The following is a 16075-nucleotide window of genomic DNA, read 5'->3' as shown; positions in this document are numbered from 1 at the left end:
AAACTTATAAAGAAGGCAAATGGGCATGGGATACAGGGTAATTTGATAAGGTGGATTCAAGATTGGCTTATTTGTAGGAGACAGAGGGTGATGATAGAAGGATGGTTTAGTGACTGGAAGCCAGTGTCCAGTGGCATACCACAGGGATCTGTGCTGGGTCCCCTATTATTCTTCATTTATATAAATGACATAGATGACTATATGGGGGGTACGATTAGTAAGTTTGCGGATTACACAAAGATTGTCTGGGTGGTTAACAGTGAGGTTGAGTGTCTTGGGCTACAGGAAGATATAGACAGAATGGGCAGATAAATGGCAGATGGAATTTAACCCTGAAAAGTGTGAGGTGATGCAGTTTGGAAGGAGTATTTTGTCAAGGAATTATTCAATTTACGGCATGACACTAGGAAGTTCTGAGGAACAAAGGGACCTTGGCGTGTGTGTCCATAGATCTCTGAAGGCAGAGGGGCATGTTAGTATGGTGGTGAAAAAGGCATATGGGACACTTGCCTTTATCAATCGAAGCATAGATTACAAAAGTAGGGAGGTCATGTTGGAGTTGTATAGAACCTTGGTGAGGCATAGCTGGAGAACTGTGTGCAGTTCTGGTCACCACATTTTAGGAAGGATGTGATTGCACTGGAGGGGGTGCAGAGGAGGTTCACCAGGATGTTGCCTGGGATGAAATATTTAAGTTATGAGGAGAGATTGGATAGACTTGGGTTGTTTTCATTGGAGCAGAGAAGACTGAAGGGGCAACCTGATCGAGGTGTACAAGATTATGAGGGGCATGGACAGGGTGGATAGGGAGCAGCTGTTCCCCTTAGTTGAAGGGTCAGTCACAAGGGGGCATAAGTTCAAGGTGAGGGGCAGGTGGTTTAGGAGGGATGTGAGGAAAAACTTTTTTACCCAGAGGGTGGTGACGGTCTGGAATGCACTGCCTGGGAGGGTGGTGGAGGAGGGTTGCCTCACATCCTTTAAAAAGTACCTGGATGAGCACATGACACGTCATAACATTCAAGGCTATGGGCCAAGTGCTGGTAAATGGGATTAGGTAGGTAGGTCAGATGTTTCTCATGTGTCGGTGCAGATTCAATGGGCCGAAGAGCCTCTTCTGCACTGTGTGATTCTGTGAAAACTCCTGTGAAACTCTTTGGAATGTTCTACTACACAAAAGGCGCGATACAAATACAAACTGTTGTTGATTTGGACATATGTCACTCTTCCTTCATCATCACTGGGTGACTAACCTTTAACTCCTTACCTAACAGCATTGCGGACTGCAGCAGTTCTGGAAAGTCAACATCATCTTCTTTACAGGCAACTGGGGGTTGGCAATATTTGCTGGTCTTGTAAGTGAAAGGATGGGGCTGGAAGTAACTGATTTGCTCTGGCAGAGAGCCAGCGCAGGCACAATGGGCTGAATGGCCTCTAACTGTACTGTAATCATTCATTGATTCTATGACTCGATGAAAGAGGACCAACGCTGGCGGCCAGGGACCAACTTCTGCAACCAACAGCCACCCTGATACAAACCAGCTCTAAATTGGTCCGTCTGTGTTTCTAGACTCGGTTCTGTCAGCAACGCCTGCAATAAAATAATAGCAAAATACTGCAGCTGCTGGAAATCTGAAATCAAAAGAGAAAATGCTGGAAATACTCAGCAGGTCAGGCATCTGTCTGTGGAGAAGGGAACAGAGTTAACATTTCAAGGTGTACAGAATGAACTACAGGGAATAAAAATGAAGCAGAATTTGATGGTCAGCACTAACACAGAAGCAGCAGCGAAATGGGCGATAGTGCTGATGAAAGATACTGTGGGAAGATAAAGCTGGTAAGACAGCAGCACATGGCCAGGGGATGGGCAGCAGTGGAAACCTCATTTAGACACAGTCGGCAGAAGTAACAGTGGCAGAGAGGTGAGCAGGGAGAACAGAGATGAAACAGAGCAATAGATGGACATGGATTCAGATCCAGGGAGAGCCCACAAAGCAGCGCGGAGGTCAGAGAGAGAGAGAGAGAGAGAGTCCATAAAGCAGCGCGGAGGTCAGAGAGAGAGAGAGAGAGAGAGCCCAGAAAGGAACACTGAGTTCAGAGAGAGAGAGAGTGCCCATAATGCAGCACTGAGTTCGGAGGGAAAGCCCATAAAGCAACTGGAGTTTGGAGGGTTTAAAGGGAGCCCATAAAGGAGCACTGAGCTCAGAGAGAGAGAGACTATAAAGCTGTGTGGAGTTCAGGGAGAGAGAGAGAGCCCATAAATCAGCGTGAAGTTCAGAGAGAGATAGTCCATACAGCAGTGCTGAGTTCGGAGAGAGAGAGAGCTCATAAAGCTGTGTGGAGTTCAGGGAGAAAGAGCCCATAAAGCAGCGTGGAGTTTGATGAGGGAGCCCACAAAGCAGTGTGGAGTTGAGAGAGAGACTATAAAGCAGCAGACAGAGAGCCCATAAAGTTGCCAGAATTCGGAGAGAGAGATAACAGCAAAATACTGCGGATGCTGGAAATCTGAAACAAAAACAAAAACAGCTGGAATAACCCAGCAGGTCTGACAGCATCTGCAGAGAGGAACACAGTTAGTGTTTCAATTCCGTGTGACTCTTCACCAGAACTGGAGAGAAAGAGCCCATTAAGCAGCGTGGTGTCCGGAAAGAGAGAGAGCCCAGAGAGTAGCGCAGAGTTCAGAGAGAGAGAGCGAGAGCCCATAGAGTAGCGCAGAGTTCAGAGAGAGAGAGAGAGCCCAGAGAGTAGCGCAGAGTTCAGAGAGAGAGAGAGCCCAGAGAGTAGCGCAGAGTTCAGAGAGAGAGAGAGAGCCCAGAGAGTAGCGCAGAGTTCAGAGAGAGAGAGCCCAGAGAGTAGCGCAGAGTTCAGAGAGAGAGAGCCCAGAGAGTAGCGCAGAGTTCAGAGAGAGAGAGAGAGCCCAGAGAGTAGCGCAGAGTTCAGAGAGAGAGAGCCCAGAGAGTAGCGCAGAGTTCAGAGAGAGAGAGCCCATAAAGCAGCGAAGAGTTCGGAGGGAGGGAGAGAGAGAGCCCATAACGAGAGCGGACCTGAGTGAGAAAGGCAGGAGCGGCAGAGAGTCCCTTCAACCGATCAGAGCCGAAATGTGACATCAAAGTATTTGTACATGGTGGGTATCTCTTCCATATTTCTGTTGATTTGTCAAGTGGTTTAAATCAGGAGACATTAGTACAGTTGAAGAGTACAGTTAAGAAATTCACTTTTAAAATATTTAACGTCCAAATGAATTAAATAAATAGAATAGAGATGGCTGGGCAGGCGATTTGGTGCAGCTGTGGTATGTGGGAGCTGGTGGACGCCGGTGAGATCCATGGTGACCACATCTGCAGCAAGTGTTGCTGCTCGAGAAACCTTGGCTCAGAGGTGATGAGCTGGAGTCCGAGCTGTGGACACTGCGGCACATCAGGGAGGGGGAGAGTTACCTGGATACTGTGATTCAGGAGGCAGTCACACCCCTTAGATTAAACACATCAAATTTGGATCACGGTCAGGAACAGGAGGGTGTGACTGGGAGTGAGGCAGGTATGGGGATCCAGAATTTAGCTTTGGAGGAGCCTCAGCCAGTGCCCTTGTGCAATAGAAATGAAGTTCTTGCTCCCGGTGTGGACGAAGGCACAGGCTGCAGGGAAGGTGAGCGAACTGACCACAGCACCATGGTACAGAGCACCATTCAAGTGGGGGGAGAAAAGAGAAATGTAGTAGTAATAAGGGATAGCATAGTTAAGGGAATAAATACTGTTCTCTGCAGCAAAGACAGAGGGTCCCGAAGGCTGTGTTGCCTACCTGGTGCCAAGGTTAAGGGCATCTCTTCTGGGCTGGATAGGAACTTGGAGTGGGAGGGGAAGGATCTGTTGTCATGGCCCACGTATGTACCAATGACATAGGTAGGACTAGGAAAGAGGTTCTGCTGAGGGTCTATGAGTAGCTCGGGGCTAGATTAAAAAGCAGAACCACAAAGTCAATAACCTCCGGATTACTACCTGAACCATGTGCAAATTGGCAGAGGGTAAATAAGATTAGAGAGGTAAATGTGTGACTCAAAGATTGGTGTGGGGGAAATGGGTTCCGATATATGGGGCACCGGCACCAGTACAGGGGAAGGAGAGACTGTTGCTTTGGGGTGGGCTTCATTTGAACCATGCTGGGACCAGTGTCATGGCGAATCATATAACTAGGGTGGAAGACAGGACTTTAAACTAATCAGTGGGGGAGAGGTTCATTTGAAGGGAAGTTTAAAAAATCAAAAAGAAACAAGAGAGCAGAGGTGGAGAGGAGTGAAGAGGCGAATGGTAATCAAAGTGTGACAGGAAGGGGCTGAAAATATATGCAGAAGAGTGCAGCAAAAGTTAGAACCAGAATGAGTAATAATGGTAAAAAGTCAACCCTTCAGGCTCTTTACCTGAATGCACGCAGCATTTGTAACAAGATAGATGAGTTCACAGCACAAATAGAAATAAATGAATTTGACTTGATAGCTATTACAGAGACGTGGTTCCAAGGTGACCAAGGCTGGGAACTCAATATTCAAGGGTATTCAACATTCCGGAAAAATAGGCAAAAAGGAAAAGGAGGTGGGGTAGCTTTGTTAATAAAGGGAGGTATCAGTGCGGTGGTGAACAGTGGTAGAGGTGCAATAGATCGTAGTGTGGAATCAGTTTGGGTGGAAATAAGGAATAGCAAGGGGAAGATGTCATGGGTGAGAGTCATCTACAGGCCCTCAAAGAGTTTCCTCACTGAAGGACAGAGTATAAATTGGGAAGTTACAGTGGCATGTAAGAAGGGTGCTACAATTGTATTGGGTGATTTTAATCTGCATATTGACTGGACAAATCAGGGTGATAGGGGTAACATGGAACGCAAATTTATGGAGCGCATCAGGGATTGTTACTTAGATCAATAAGTTGCAGAACTTACCCGGGAACAGGCTAGCTCAGATCTAGTAATGTGTAATGAGGTAGGTTTGATAAGAGATATCGTAGTTAATGATCCTCTAGGGGGTAGCGGTCACAACATGGTACAATTTCAAATTCAGTTTGAGGATGAGCAACTCAGGTCTCAAACCAGTGTCCTCAACTTCGTAAGGGCAATTCCAGAAATATGAATGAAGGGTTGTCTAAAGTGGGCTTGGAAAATAGACTAAGGGAAAGGTCAATGGATGAGCAGTGGCAGGCGTTTAAGCAGATATTTCCTAACGCTCAGCAGAAATTTATCCCAGTCTAAAAAAAGGTCTCGATGAGCAGGACGAACCAACCGTGGTTAACAAAGCTGGTCAAGGAGAGTATCCAACCAAAAACTAAGACATACAAAGCAGCGAAAACTAGTGGTAGGCCAGAGGATTGGGATATTTTTAGGAACCAGCAGCGGATGACTAAAAAGCTAATTAAGAGGGAGAAAATTGATTATGAAAGTAAATTGGCAAACAAAATAAAAACAAACAGCAAGAGCTTCTACTGGTATATAAAAAGGGGAGTGGCTAACCTGAGTGTGGGACCTTTGGAGAATGCGACTGGAGAATTGATAATGGGGAACAGGGAAATGGCAGATAATTTAAATACTTTGCATCGGTCTTCACAGTGGAGGACACTATAAACAGCTCAAAGATATCAGATAAGCAAGGAGCTAATGGGAGGAAATAACTGCCCCTATAACGAGGGACAAAGATTCTGACAAACTAATGGGACTAAAGGCAGACAGGTCACCAGGGCCTGATGACCTGCATCCAAGGGTTTTGAAGGCAGTGTCTGCAGAGATAGTGGAGGCATTGGTTGAAATATTCCAGAGCTCACTGGAATCCGGGAGGGTCCCAGCAGATTGTAAAACCGCTAATGTGACGCCCCTGTTCAAGGAGGGAAGGAGACAAAAAGCAGAAAACTACATGCTGGTCAGCCTAATATGTGTCGGTGGGGAAATGCGAGAGTCCATTATAAAGGAAGAAATAGCAGAACGTTTAGAAAAGCTTAATGCAATCAAAGTCAGCATGGTTTTGTGAAATGGAAATCATGTTTGACAAAATTGCTAGAGTTCTTTGAGGATAATAACAAGCAGAGTTGATAAAGGAGAACTGGTAAATGTACTGCATTTGGATTTCCAGAAAGCATTCAATAAGGTGCCACATAAAAGGTTATTGCACAAGATAGGAGCTCACTGTATTGGGGGTAACGTGTTAGCATGGATTCAGGAATGGTTAACACACAGAAGACAGTGTCGGGATTAACGGACGTTTTTCAGATTAGAAAGATATAATTAGAGGAGTGCCACAAGGATCAGTCCAAGGGACTCAATTATTTGCTATCTATATTGATGATTTGGAGGAGGGGTGGGGGGGGGCAGAGTGTAATATATCCAAATTTGCTGATGATACAAAAATAGGTGAGAGGGCATGTTGTGATGAGGACATAAAGAATCTGCAAGGTGATGTTGATAGGTTGAATGAGTGGGCAAAAACTTGGCAGATGGAGGTTAATGTAGGAAAGTATGAGGTCATGCGCTTTGGTAGGAAGAATCAAAAAACAGATTATTAGTTGAATGGAGAGAGACTCCAAAAAAAGTGCAGCACAGAAGGATCTGGGTGTTCTTGTGCATGAAACACAAAAAGTTAGCATGCAGGTGCAGCAAATGGAATTTTGGCCTGTATCGCTTGGGGGTTGGAGTTTAGAAATAGGGAAGTCTTGTTACAACTGTACAGGGTGTTGGTGAGGCCGCACCTGGAGTACTGTGTACAGTTTTGGTCCCCATATTTAAGAAAGAGTACACTGACATTGGAGGCAGTTCAAAAAAGACTCACCATGCCGATTCATGGGGTGAAGGGGTTGACTTATCAAGAACGTCTAAACAGGTGAAGCTTTTATTCATTAGAGTTTAGAAAAATGAGGGGTGATCTTATTGAAACATACAAGATTCTGAGGGAGCTTGACAGGTTAATGTAGAGAAAATGTTTCCACTAGTGGGGGAATCTTGAACTAGGGGGCATAGTTACAGAATAAGGGGGCACTCATTTAAAACTGAGATGCGAAGGAATTTCTTCTCTCAGAGGGTAGTAAATGTCTGGAATTTTCTCTCCCAGAGAGTTGTGGAGGCTAGATCACTGAAAGTATTTAAGGAGGCGGTAGATAGACCTTTGAAACATTGGGGAGTTGAGGGCTATGAGGAGCTGGCATGAAAGAGGAGTTGAGGCCCGGGGCAGGTCAGCCATGAATAGCAGGGCAGAATTGAGGGGCCAAATGGCCTACTCCTGCTTCTATTTCTTACGTACTGGAGCCTGCAGCTCAAAAGATATCAGAAGCACTGGAGTCAGAGAAAAATCTCCCAGTTGAGGAAATACCCGGGGAGCGGGGTGATGTCACCGTGTAATTGTCGATGTGTGATGATGTCACAGATACAGACACAGAACATCTGGGTCTGTGCAAACCAGTGATCACCACATCTTATGAAGGATGTGAGGGTCCTTGAGAAGGTGCAGAGGAGATTTAACAGAATGGGTAAGGGATGAGGGATTTTAGTTGCGAGGTTTGGTTGGAGAAACTAGGGTTGTTCACCTTGGAGTAAAGAAGATTGAGGGGAGATTTGACGGAGGTGTACGAGTTTATGGTACGTTGAGTTAAGTTAGATAATGATGATCAGCTGATCATAAAAGGATTATAGACAAAGAGTTACAGGGGGATGTGAGGAAAAAAATTACACAGTGAGTGGTAATGATCTGGAACTCAGTGCTTACACTCAGAGGCCGATCACATCCAGCTCCTGAGGAATCGAGTAACTCTGTCAGATCTTGATGTGATGTTTAGTTTGAGTTTCCCCACCTGCAAATCCTTCCCATTTAACATCCTGTAAAAAGGAGATTATGAAAAAATCCATTACTGTCAGTCCAGGATAAAAATTGAGAAGAGTTTCTTTTGTGTAAATGCTCCCCTTCTGACCCCCTGTAAAAGGAGTTTCCAAAATCCATCCCTGTCAGTCCAGGATAGAAATTCACAATATTCTCTCCTCCAGCTACCTGGACCATGGAGACCGCGCATGCGCCCTGCTGCACACCCGTTGCCACGGGCCGAGCAGATGGAGAGACCCAGCCATTGCCAGTCTTTTCGCTGTAAACGTGGGGCCTGTAGTTTCTGATTAAGGCTCTGCGGGCTGCACCAAGTGTTTATGAAGCCTCCCTAACCACTCCACTGTCTCCATCCCTCTCGTGCACCCACTAACTCTGTTATTCTGCTCCAGTCGCCATTTTCTCATCCACTCTCTGCGGCTCCTGTCACAAGACAGAACTGTGCATGCTCAGACAGGAGACCGCAATGCGCAGGTGCCAACTACATCCCGAAAAGCGCATGCGCATTACCCTGGGCTCTGGATAGGGCACATTCTGTCCCGCTCTGAATGCTGGGTGACAAATCCGCCATTGGAAGCCGATGTTGTTGCATCTAAAATTATTTTTTATGATCCGATGATGACTGAAGATTTAGGGCCAAGATATAACATTATTAAATCAATTGATACAACAAATATCACGGGCTTCCACCATACTTCTATCCTGGGTGTAATTAGCAACAGAACAAACCCTTACAGTTAGATGTCATTTCACTGGATTCTTACCAAGTGAGGTGAAGAGTGATTTTTCCTTCCATACACTGAACATTTAAACTCCGTCTTGTCAGTAAGAATGTGCCTATTGTGGATTAAATACTTTGAACTTTTAAAGCTGAATCTTTAGCAGGTAGCCAAACTGAGTGAAAGCCTTTACACGCATGAAGTACCTGAATTTCCTCCATCAGAAGTGACTGCTCTGTGTTAACTAATCAGATGATCAAATGAATCCATTTTCACATTCAGCTGGTGAATGATATTTTCACTGTGTGACTTTACCTTGGAGTGTCCAGCTCAGACCTGGATCTCAAATCCTTCTGGGAATGAGTTCTGCACTCTAATCTAAGGAATAGGGAAAAGTGATGCTGTAAATCTAAAATAAAGACAGAACATTTTGGAATTCTAAACTGGTCTGGTAGTGTCTGTGGCGAGAGAGACATATTTTTCATTTTGGGTCTGTGACTCTTCAGCGGAACTGTACTGAATCAGTGTACAGTCCTGAAAACATAACTCTGGCCCTCAATCCACAGCAATTCCCAGATATGCTGAGTATTTCCATCATTTTCTGCTTTTATCTTTGGTTCAATACGTTGCATCTAAATTGGACATTGGATTTATTGGTGACTAACTGTTATTTATTCTTGTATATGTGCAAGTTGAGCCATTTTCCAAATCCTTTTCTAATATTAAAGGCTTCGATCAGGTCATCCCTCACCCTATTTTCTAGAGAAAACCTGTTTAATCAGTTCAATCGTTGTTGAATGTTATAAGTTTTCAGTTCTGGCATCACTCCTGTAAATCTTTCTTGCACCTTCTCCAGTGCATCTGGATGCATCTAATAATGTGGACATGGAGCGAATCGGAGTGTCAAACTCATCATTGCCCCTGAATGTTTTTACATTGGAAGGATCAGTACTGCAGTGGGAGAGAGGAACATGGTTCCAAGCTGTTATTCATAAAACTCTATTTCAGCCATTTTCCAATCAGCAGGATTTAAAATGAAATAAACACATCCAGTGAAAAGATTTAGAAAGTGGCTGTTACTCTTGTTTGTGACTCATTCACTGTTCATTTTGTAAATGCCACTCGGAGGTTTAGTGACCGGGATATAATCTACTTGCGTTTTCCTGAGCCTGTGCTCGGTGTATTGGGAGGTTTGGCCCGGGCTGGAGTATCTTGCGTCCCAGGGATGGGCAGTAACCCGCTGATTGAAGCTGCAATCGCCACTTTCTGGTGGCAGCGGGTGATTGGAGAGCACGGGGCTGGAATATTGCTGATTTTCCCTGTCTCACTCACTGTGTAGCTGAAGAAGCGTGAATAACAGATTGGGGTTTCTTTGAATCCAAAAACTTCTCAGATTTCGAATGGGCTCGATACAGGTAAATGGTAGGTCTAAATGTTTTTTCCATTATATTTCAGATTAAGATTCGTAAAAATGGCAGTTTTGTGGGAATCTGCTCAATAACTGCAGAGCTGGCAACGTTTGTGCGATAGTTCGCACGTGTGTGAAGTGTTGAATGACCTGCTGATGTGCTGTGTCATTTTATGATTCTAATGTCAGATCAATTTCTCTGCCTCATGGCTATGTTTTTCAGCCGAATTGTACTTCCACAAAACAGGGTCCGGAAGTGCAGTAAGACTGCACGGTTTGACATTCTAAGTCACTCCCTGTGGTTCTGCCCATTGTTTCTGTAGTGTAGTGGTCACATGGTTATCACATACACGCAAAAGGCCCACTGTCTGGAAATGGGCAGAAATATTATCGAGAATTACACATCTAAGTGTGAGGGAAAGTCCCATAATTCACATTTGTTGTTGGATATTAACTGAATATAGTATCTTGCCGCCACATTAAATTTGCCTTTCGCCAAGCCTCAAAAAGCATTCTCAAAATCAAGAGGGATAAAACTGACTAGGCACAAAAACTAGCAGTTTCTTTAGTCAACAACAGAAATTAATGAGTTTACAAATGCAAATTCAGGTACTTACTGACTGAAAGATGACTACCAGTGTGACCCAAAGACTAGCGTCATCCTAAAGACAGGCGCAAGTGATACTGTGATTGAACATGAAGGAATGGGAGAGATGGTACAATAGCACTTTGTATCGCTCTTCATCATGGATCTTCATTCTTTCATGAGCATCACTGGCCAGCATTTGTTGCCCATCCCAAATTGCCCTTGAGTTGTGTAACTTGTTAAACCATTCCGGAGGGTGGTTGAGAATCAACCACGTCACTGTGGGTCTGGAGTGACGTGCAGGTCAGACCAGGTAAGGATGACCGATTGAATTCCCAAAAGGACTGGTGAATCACATGGGTTTGTACGGCAATCAATGATAGGTTCAAGGTCATCATGACTGAGGAAATACTGAGGACATGTCTGATCAGAATAAACATCTTTTGTAAGTTCACCGTGAAATGAATTGCAAAAATAACTTATGTTTATGCCGAAAACTGCAGAAAGAACCCTAGTCCAACTCTTAATTTCATTGGGTAAGGGAAATATTCATTAAGGCAAATTGCATGGATTCTGCAGAAACTCCTTCTACAAAGGGGAATTTGGCAATGGTTGAAAGGGAGAAAATTCTGATTCATGGAAAGAGAGAAGGAATTTGGGATTAATTGGTAAGATCTTTGTAAAAAGCTGGTATAAATAAAATGGGTGGAAGGTCCTCTTACTGCGCTATGCCATTTGATGATGACATTGTTGATCAGTCTGTCTCCAGCATTCCTAATGAGAACAGCCGAATTCCATTTCTTCACAACAAAGACTCAAAGTGCTGCTGCATGACGTCACAGTTTGACATTCCAGACAGCTCCATTGGCTGGCAGGGAAGTTTTCCTGGAGCGTTGTGGCTATCCCGCTCATTTCACGTGTGCAAGTTACTCCATTCGATGCTAGTGAAAAACACTATCACTCAGCTGTTAAATCGCTCCCATTCGTGTTTGTCGTTGAATGTGAACTGAATGCTGGATCTTGCAGCCACATTAGATTCGGTCTTCACCATTTCTGAAGATAACATTCAGCAAAATAAGATGTTTCCACTGGAAGCGGGTGATTGGAGAGTGCGGGGCTGAAATATTATTACTTTTTCCTGTCTCACTCACCATGGAGCTGAGGAAGAGCGATTAATTGATGGGCTTGTTTCAATCGAATAGCCTCATAGATCTCTATTGATTCAGATGCGGTACATGATCGTTCATTTTCTTTGTTATATCTGAAATTAATGTCCATAAACAAAGCTTGATGTGGGAGCTCAGTGGGTGAGAGCCGAGTTTGCATCTAAGGGGTGGGGGGCGGGGTAGGGGGGAGAGAGAATTTTCTTGTGGTTTCAGAGGCCCGAAACAAACTAGAGCCTTAATGAGTACTGACGGGAAGAAAACAGTGACAGCTTCATCCCTGAGTGGTCTCAAAAACCAACCTTTCAGTTAAGGGTCGAATGCGATGACCAATTGCGCCACAGGGGCTTGATGGAGGCAGTTGCACTCTGTAAGGTAGCCTAAACCAATGGCTCAGCGAGTGAAAGCTTCAGATTGCTGCGACTGGAGTGACAATTATCCTTTCTCAGTTTTACTCTTCCCAAATAAAGGAGTGGGACATTCATTATGGATACATGGAAACAGTCTGATCCCACCCAATGCAGACACATCCCTGTCACCGGGAACCAGCTCTCGTACAACCGGTGCCGTCTCCCTTCGAGCCTTTTGGTGTCTTGTCTGTTACCAAGTATTCTGATTGTCCTGAAGCCGATATTAGGTTTGAATTCCTGATGTGCAGTAACGAGAATCATTTCAATGTCTTAGATCAGTTAATTTCACTGATAACATCAGAGTCAATGTTCCAGCGTCTTAAAGAAGGGAAAGGTACCTTGACTGTCACTGGTCAGTCGGGCAGTTCGCCCTTCGTTCTCCTCTGATTCCGGTTCCCAAAGAGTTTCTAAAGATTCACAAAGCTGGAGACTGATTTTTCTGGTTTGGTTCCTTCTCCATTTTCCCACCTGCCAACTGACAATATTTTCCAAAACCTCATCTCAATCCCCAGCCTTGCATCATGTCCAGGGATGAGGAAATTCAGTTTTGTGGAGAGATTATAGAGACCGGGTTTGTTCTCTTTAGAGCAATGTCGGTTAAATGGAGAATTCATGGAGCTGCTCAAAATGATGGGGGTGGGGGCAACGGGGACGGGGCGGTTTGATGGAGCAGATAGGGAGAGACTGTTTCCACTGACGGAGGTCACTAGCCAGAGGACTGGGATTTAAGATAATTAAAGAAAGACAGACTTGCATTTAGTGTAGTGGTTATTACGTTTGCCTAACAAGTGGTTCGAAATCGGGCAGAAGAATTATCACAATCTGTTCATTCACGTTTGTTGAATATAGTATCTTACAGCCCTGCCTCCTGGTCAATGCTTATAGCGCTTTTCCCGACCAGCGGGCGTCTCAAAGCGCTTTCCAGACAATGAAGGACATTTTGAAGTGTCACCATTGTTGTGATATAGAAAACGCGGCAGCCAATTAGCGCTCAGCAAACTCTAACAACCAGCAACGTCATAATGAGCGGATGATGTGTTTTTGTGACGTTGACTGACGGATGAACAGGACACGTAGCTGTGAGACACTGTATTCCCTTAATATTTAGCATCAAACGTTTAATTTTGGGTATTTGCTTCCCATTAAATTAACAGATTTTGATCATGTTTCTGCCCAGTTTCAAAGCGGGGACCTTTCACATGTGATAACCACTCCAATACAGAACAATACCTGACAGAGCCAGAGGCACCTACACATCATGTTAAACTGTGAGGTCCTGCAGCAGCACTTTGGGTCTTTGATTTACGGAAATGGATTTCGGGTGGCAGATTTAGAAATGCTGTCGTCAAATTAATCTGATAATGTCAGCATAACATGGCATAGCACGTGAGGAAACCATTCAACCCATCATATCAATAACAGCTTTTTACAATGTTCTTTCCAATTAGTCTCAATTTCGTTTTCTTTCTACATAACCATGATGTTTGATACTTTCAATTCATTTTCGAATTCCCTTTTGAAAACTCTGAGTTAAGAAAAACAATATTGAAAGAGGTGCAGGAGCTTCTGCCGTGTCCATGCTCAGTGTGTGAACATTAACAAAGTTACCCTGACCCAATGACATGACGCGTCAGGCTGGGGCTTCTTAAACAGCTTTCAAAAAAAATGAAGTTCATTTCAAATGGAATTTGCAAAGGAATTTTATTCTGATCAAGCATCTCCTTATTTTCCCCTGTCGATATGGACAATCTAATTCCTCTTGCTGTTCAACCTGTTACAGAGGCTGTTATAGAAAAGAGGGAAAGGTTTGCTACAGCTATACAAAGCCCTGGTTAGATCACACCTGGAGGACTGTGTATAGTTCTGGGAACGGAAACTTATAAAGGATCAATATTTGCCTTGAAAGGTTCAGAGGAGCCGCATTGATTCCTTGGTGGGTTTTGGAAATTGGAAGCTGTACATCCGCAGTTTATTGCACTATTTCACTTCACTGTTCACTTCGTGTTCATGTCTAACACACTCGATATTGTTATTGGCTGAACAAGTCTTCTGTGCTTGAACTAAACATGCTATTATTCGGCGCTCCCACTCCTGCCGCCCGGGTTTGGCCCTCCTCAGGGAATGTTGTTTTCTTGTTGCTGTGTGAACTGTCACAATGAACTGATCCTGGAGTCTCTTTCCTGTGGGATCTACAAAACCCGTCACTTCTCTTCCTTTTTCATTCTCACTCTTTGATTTCCAGTTCGGTTGGAAGAACGTGAAACAGCCGCGTCATGCATGGCTTAGTTAGTAGAGCAGCCAATTCTTAATTTTAGGGTCTGGGCTCAAGCCCCACGCTGGACAGCGCCGTTTCTTAAACTTTGCTGCTTTGATGGGTGATCCCCAGCTCCCCATTCCTCCAGCAGTGTCATCGCTCAAACTGAGTCCTTCTCCATCCTCTTTGTTAGTATCACAGTTGCTACTGTGCGAGTGTAAACTGCCTTCGGCTTCACTGGAAGTCGGAAAGCTTTAGTGCTTTCATCCACCCCAGCCTAGATTCAATCCCCGTTTTTACCGCTCTGCTAACTGATACAATGGCAGGGATTCCTCGTGCAAACTGTAAAAACAATCCTGAAATTTGATCGAGGGAAATGTGAAGCGATTCATGTTGGTCAAGAGAATGAAGAGAGGCAACATCAAATAAATTGTACAATTCTAAAGGGGTTTCTCTGTTACACAGCGAGCGGTTAGGATCTGGAATGCACTACCTGAGAGTGTGGGGGAGGCAGATTCAATCGCGGATTTCAAAAGAGAATTGGACAGAAAATGCAGGTCTCCGGGGAAAAGGCGGGGGAGTGGGACCAGGTCAATCAGTTTCCATAAGCGTAAAAGTTCTCCCTTTTCAGACGGAGATGAGGAGATTTTTTTTCTCTCTCTAAGGGTCGTTGGTCTGTGGAATTATTTTCCCCAGAAAGCAGTGGAGGCTGGGTCACTGAATTTATTCAAGGCAGAATTAGACAGATTTTTGACAGACAAGGGAATCAAGGCTTATGCTGGGGGCGGGAGTGGGGGGAGCACTGTGGTGGGGGCGGAGGGGTCTCTGGTGGGGGAGCATGAAAGTGGAGTTGAGATCAGAACCAGATCAGCTATGATCTTATTGAATGGCAGAGCAGGCTCGAAGGACTGAATGGCCTCCTCCTGTTCATTACTCCTATGTTCCTCAGACCAGGGCCAAATGTAACCTTGTCTCTGATTCTCTAATACTATGGTGGGCTCGAGGGGAAAAATGGTTCCATTCCTGCTCCAGTTGTTCTGTTCTAATTCAGGGCTGGTCACAATCGAAGCAATGGTCGAAGGGACATTCGCTGTGGAAAGTGTGGTTGAGTGGTTTAGAAACTGGATTTAAATTATATTCAAATCGCACTGCTGTCAAAATTCCAGCTAATTCGCTTTCTTTCAGTCTCTTCAGTAAATCCCTCAGGATGCGCTGGGGAAAGCCGATGTCTGCAGTGCTTCAGTTTGTTGGGAAGAATGAAAAGGAGCGATATAAATTGTGGGGTGACCGGAAATAGGTGAGACCGAGTCCAGTTTTCTTTGCTGCAACAATTCTATGATTTTGGTTGAACAACGTGACTGCTTTGCCCAGCAGCTGTAGTTGTGGCCGAGTGGTTAAGGTGATGGGTTTGAAATCCATTGTGGTCACCCCCTGCAGATACGAATCCTGCCGACTGCGTTGTTCACTGTTTCTTCCTTCAAATTCCTCCACAGTTGATTAAATGGAATACAATTGTTCCCATGAGTTCTGTCCTGCTTTGCTTCCGTGTTCCTTCATCTCCATTCATTGACAAGCACTCACCAAATCTGCAGTCGGGAACAAAACTGAGCCAAGTTGGTGGTTTTCTGGGCGTTTCTCTCTCCTTTGTCACTCTTGGTGTGTTTCAATGTGGTTCAGTTCCCAGGGGAGTGAACACATGTT

General features: G+C 44.6%; 1 protein-coding gene across 1 annotated transcript in view; it reads right to left on the bottom strand.

The window, feature by feature from the left end:
* Positions 1-16075, bottom strand: part of LOC144698012 (uncharacterized) — a 621009-nt gene that overhangs the window by 455174 nt on the left and 149760 nt on the right. The gene's annotated exons all lie outside the window — the stretch shown is intronic.

The sequence above is a fragment of the Cetorhinus maximus genome, chromosome 23 (genome assembly GCF_964194155.1).
Source record: "Cetorhinus maximus chromosome 23, sCetMax3.hap1.1, whole genome shotgun sequence".
NCBI lineage: Eukaryota > Metazoa > Chordata > Chondrichthyes > Lamniformes > Cetorhinidae > Cetorhinus > Cetorhinus maximus.
Note: the sequence above shows the minus strand (reverse complement) of the source record. Positions and strands in the feature narration are given on the sequence as shown.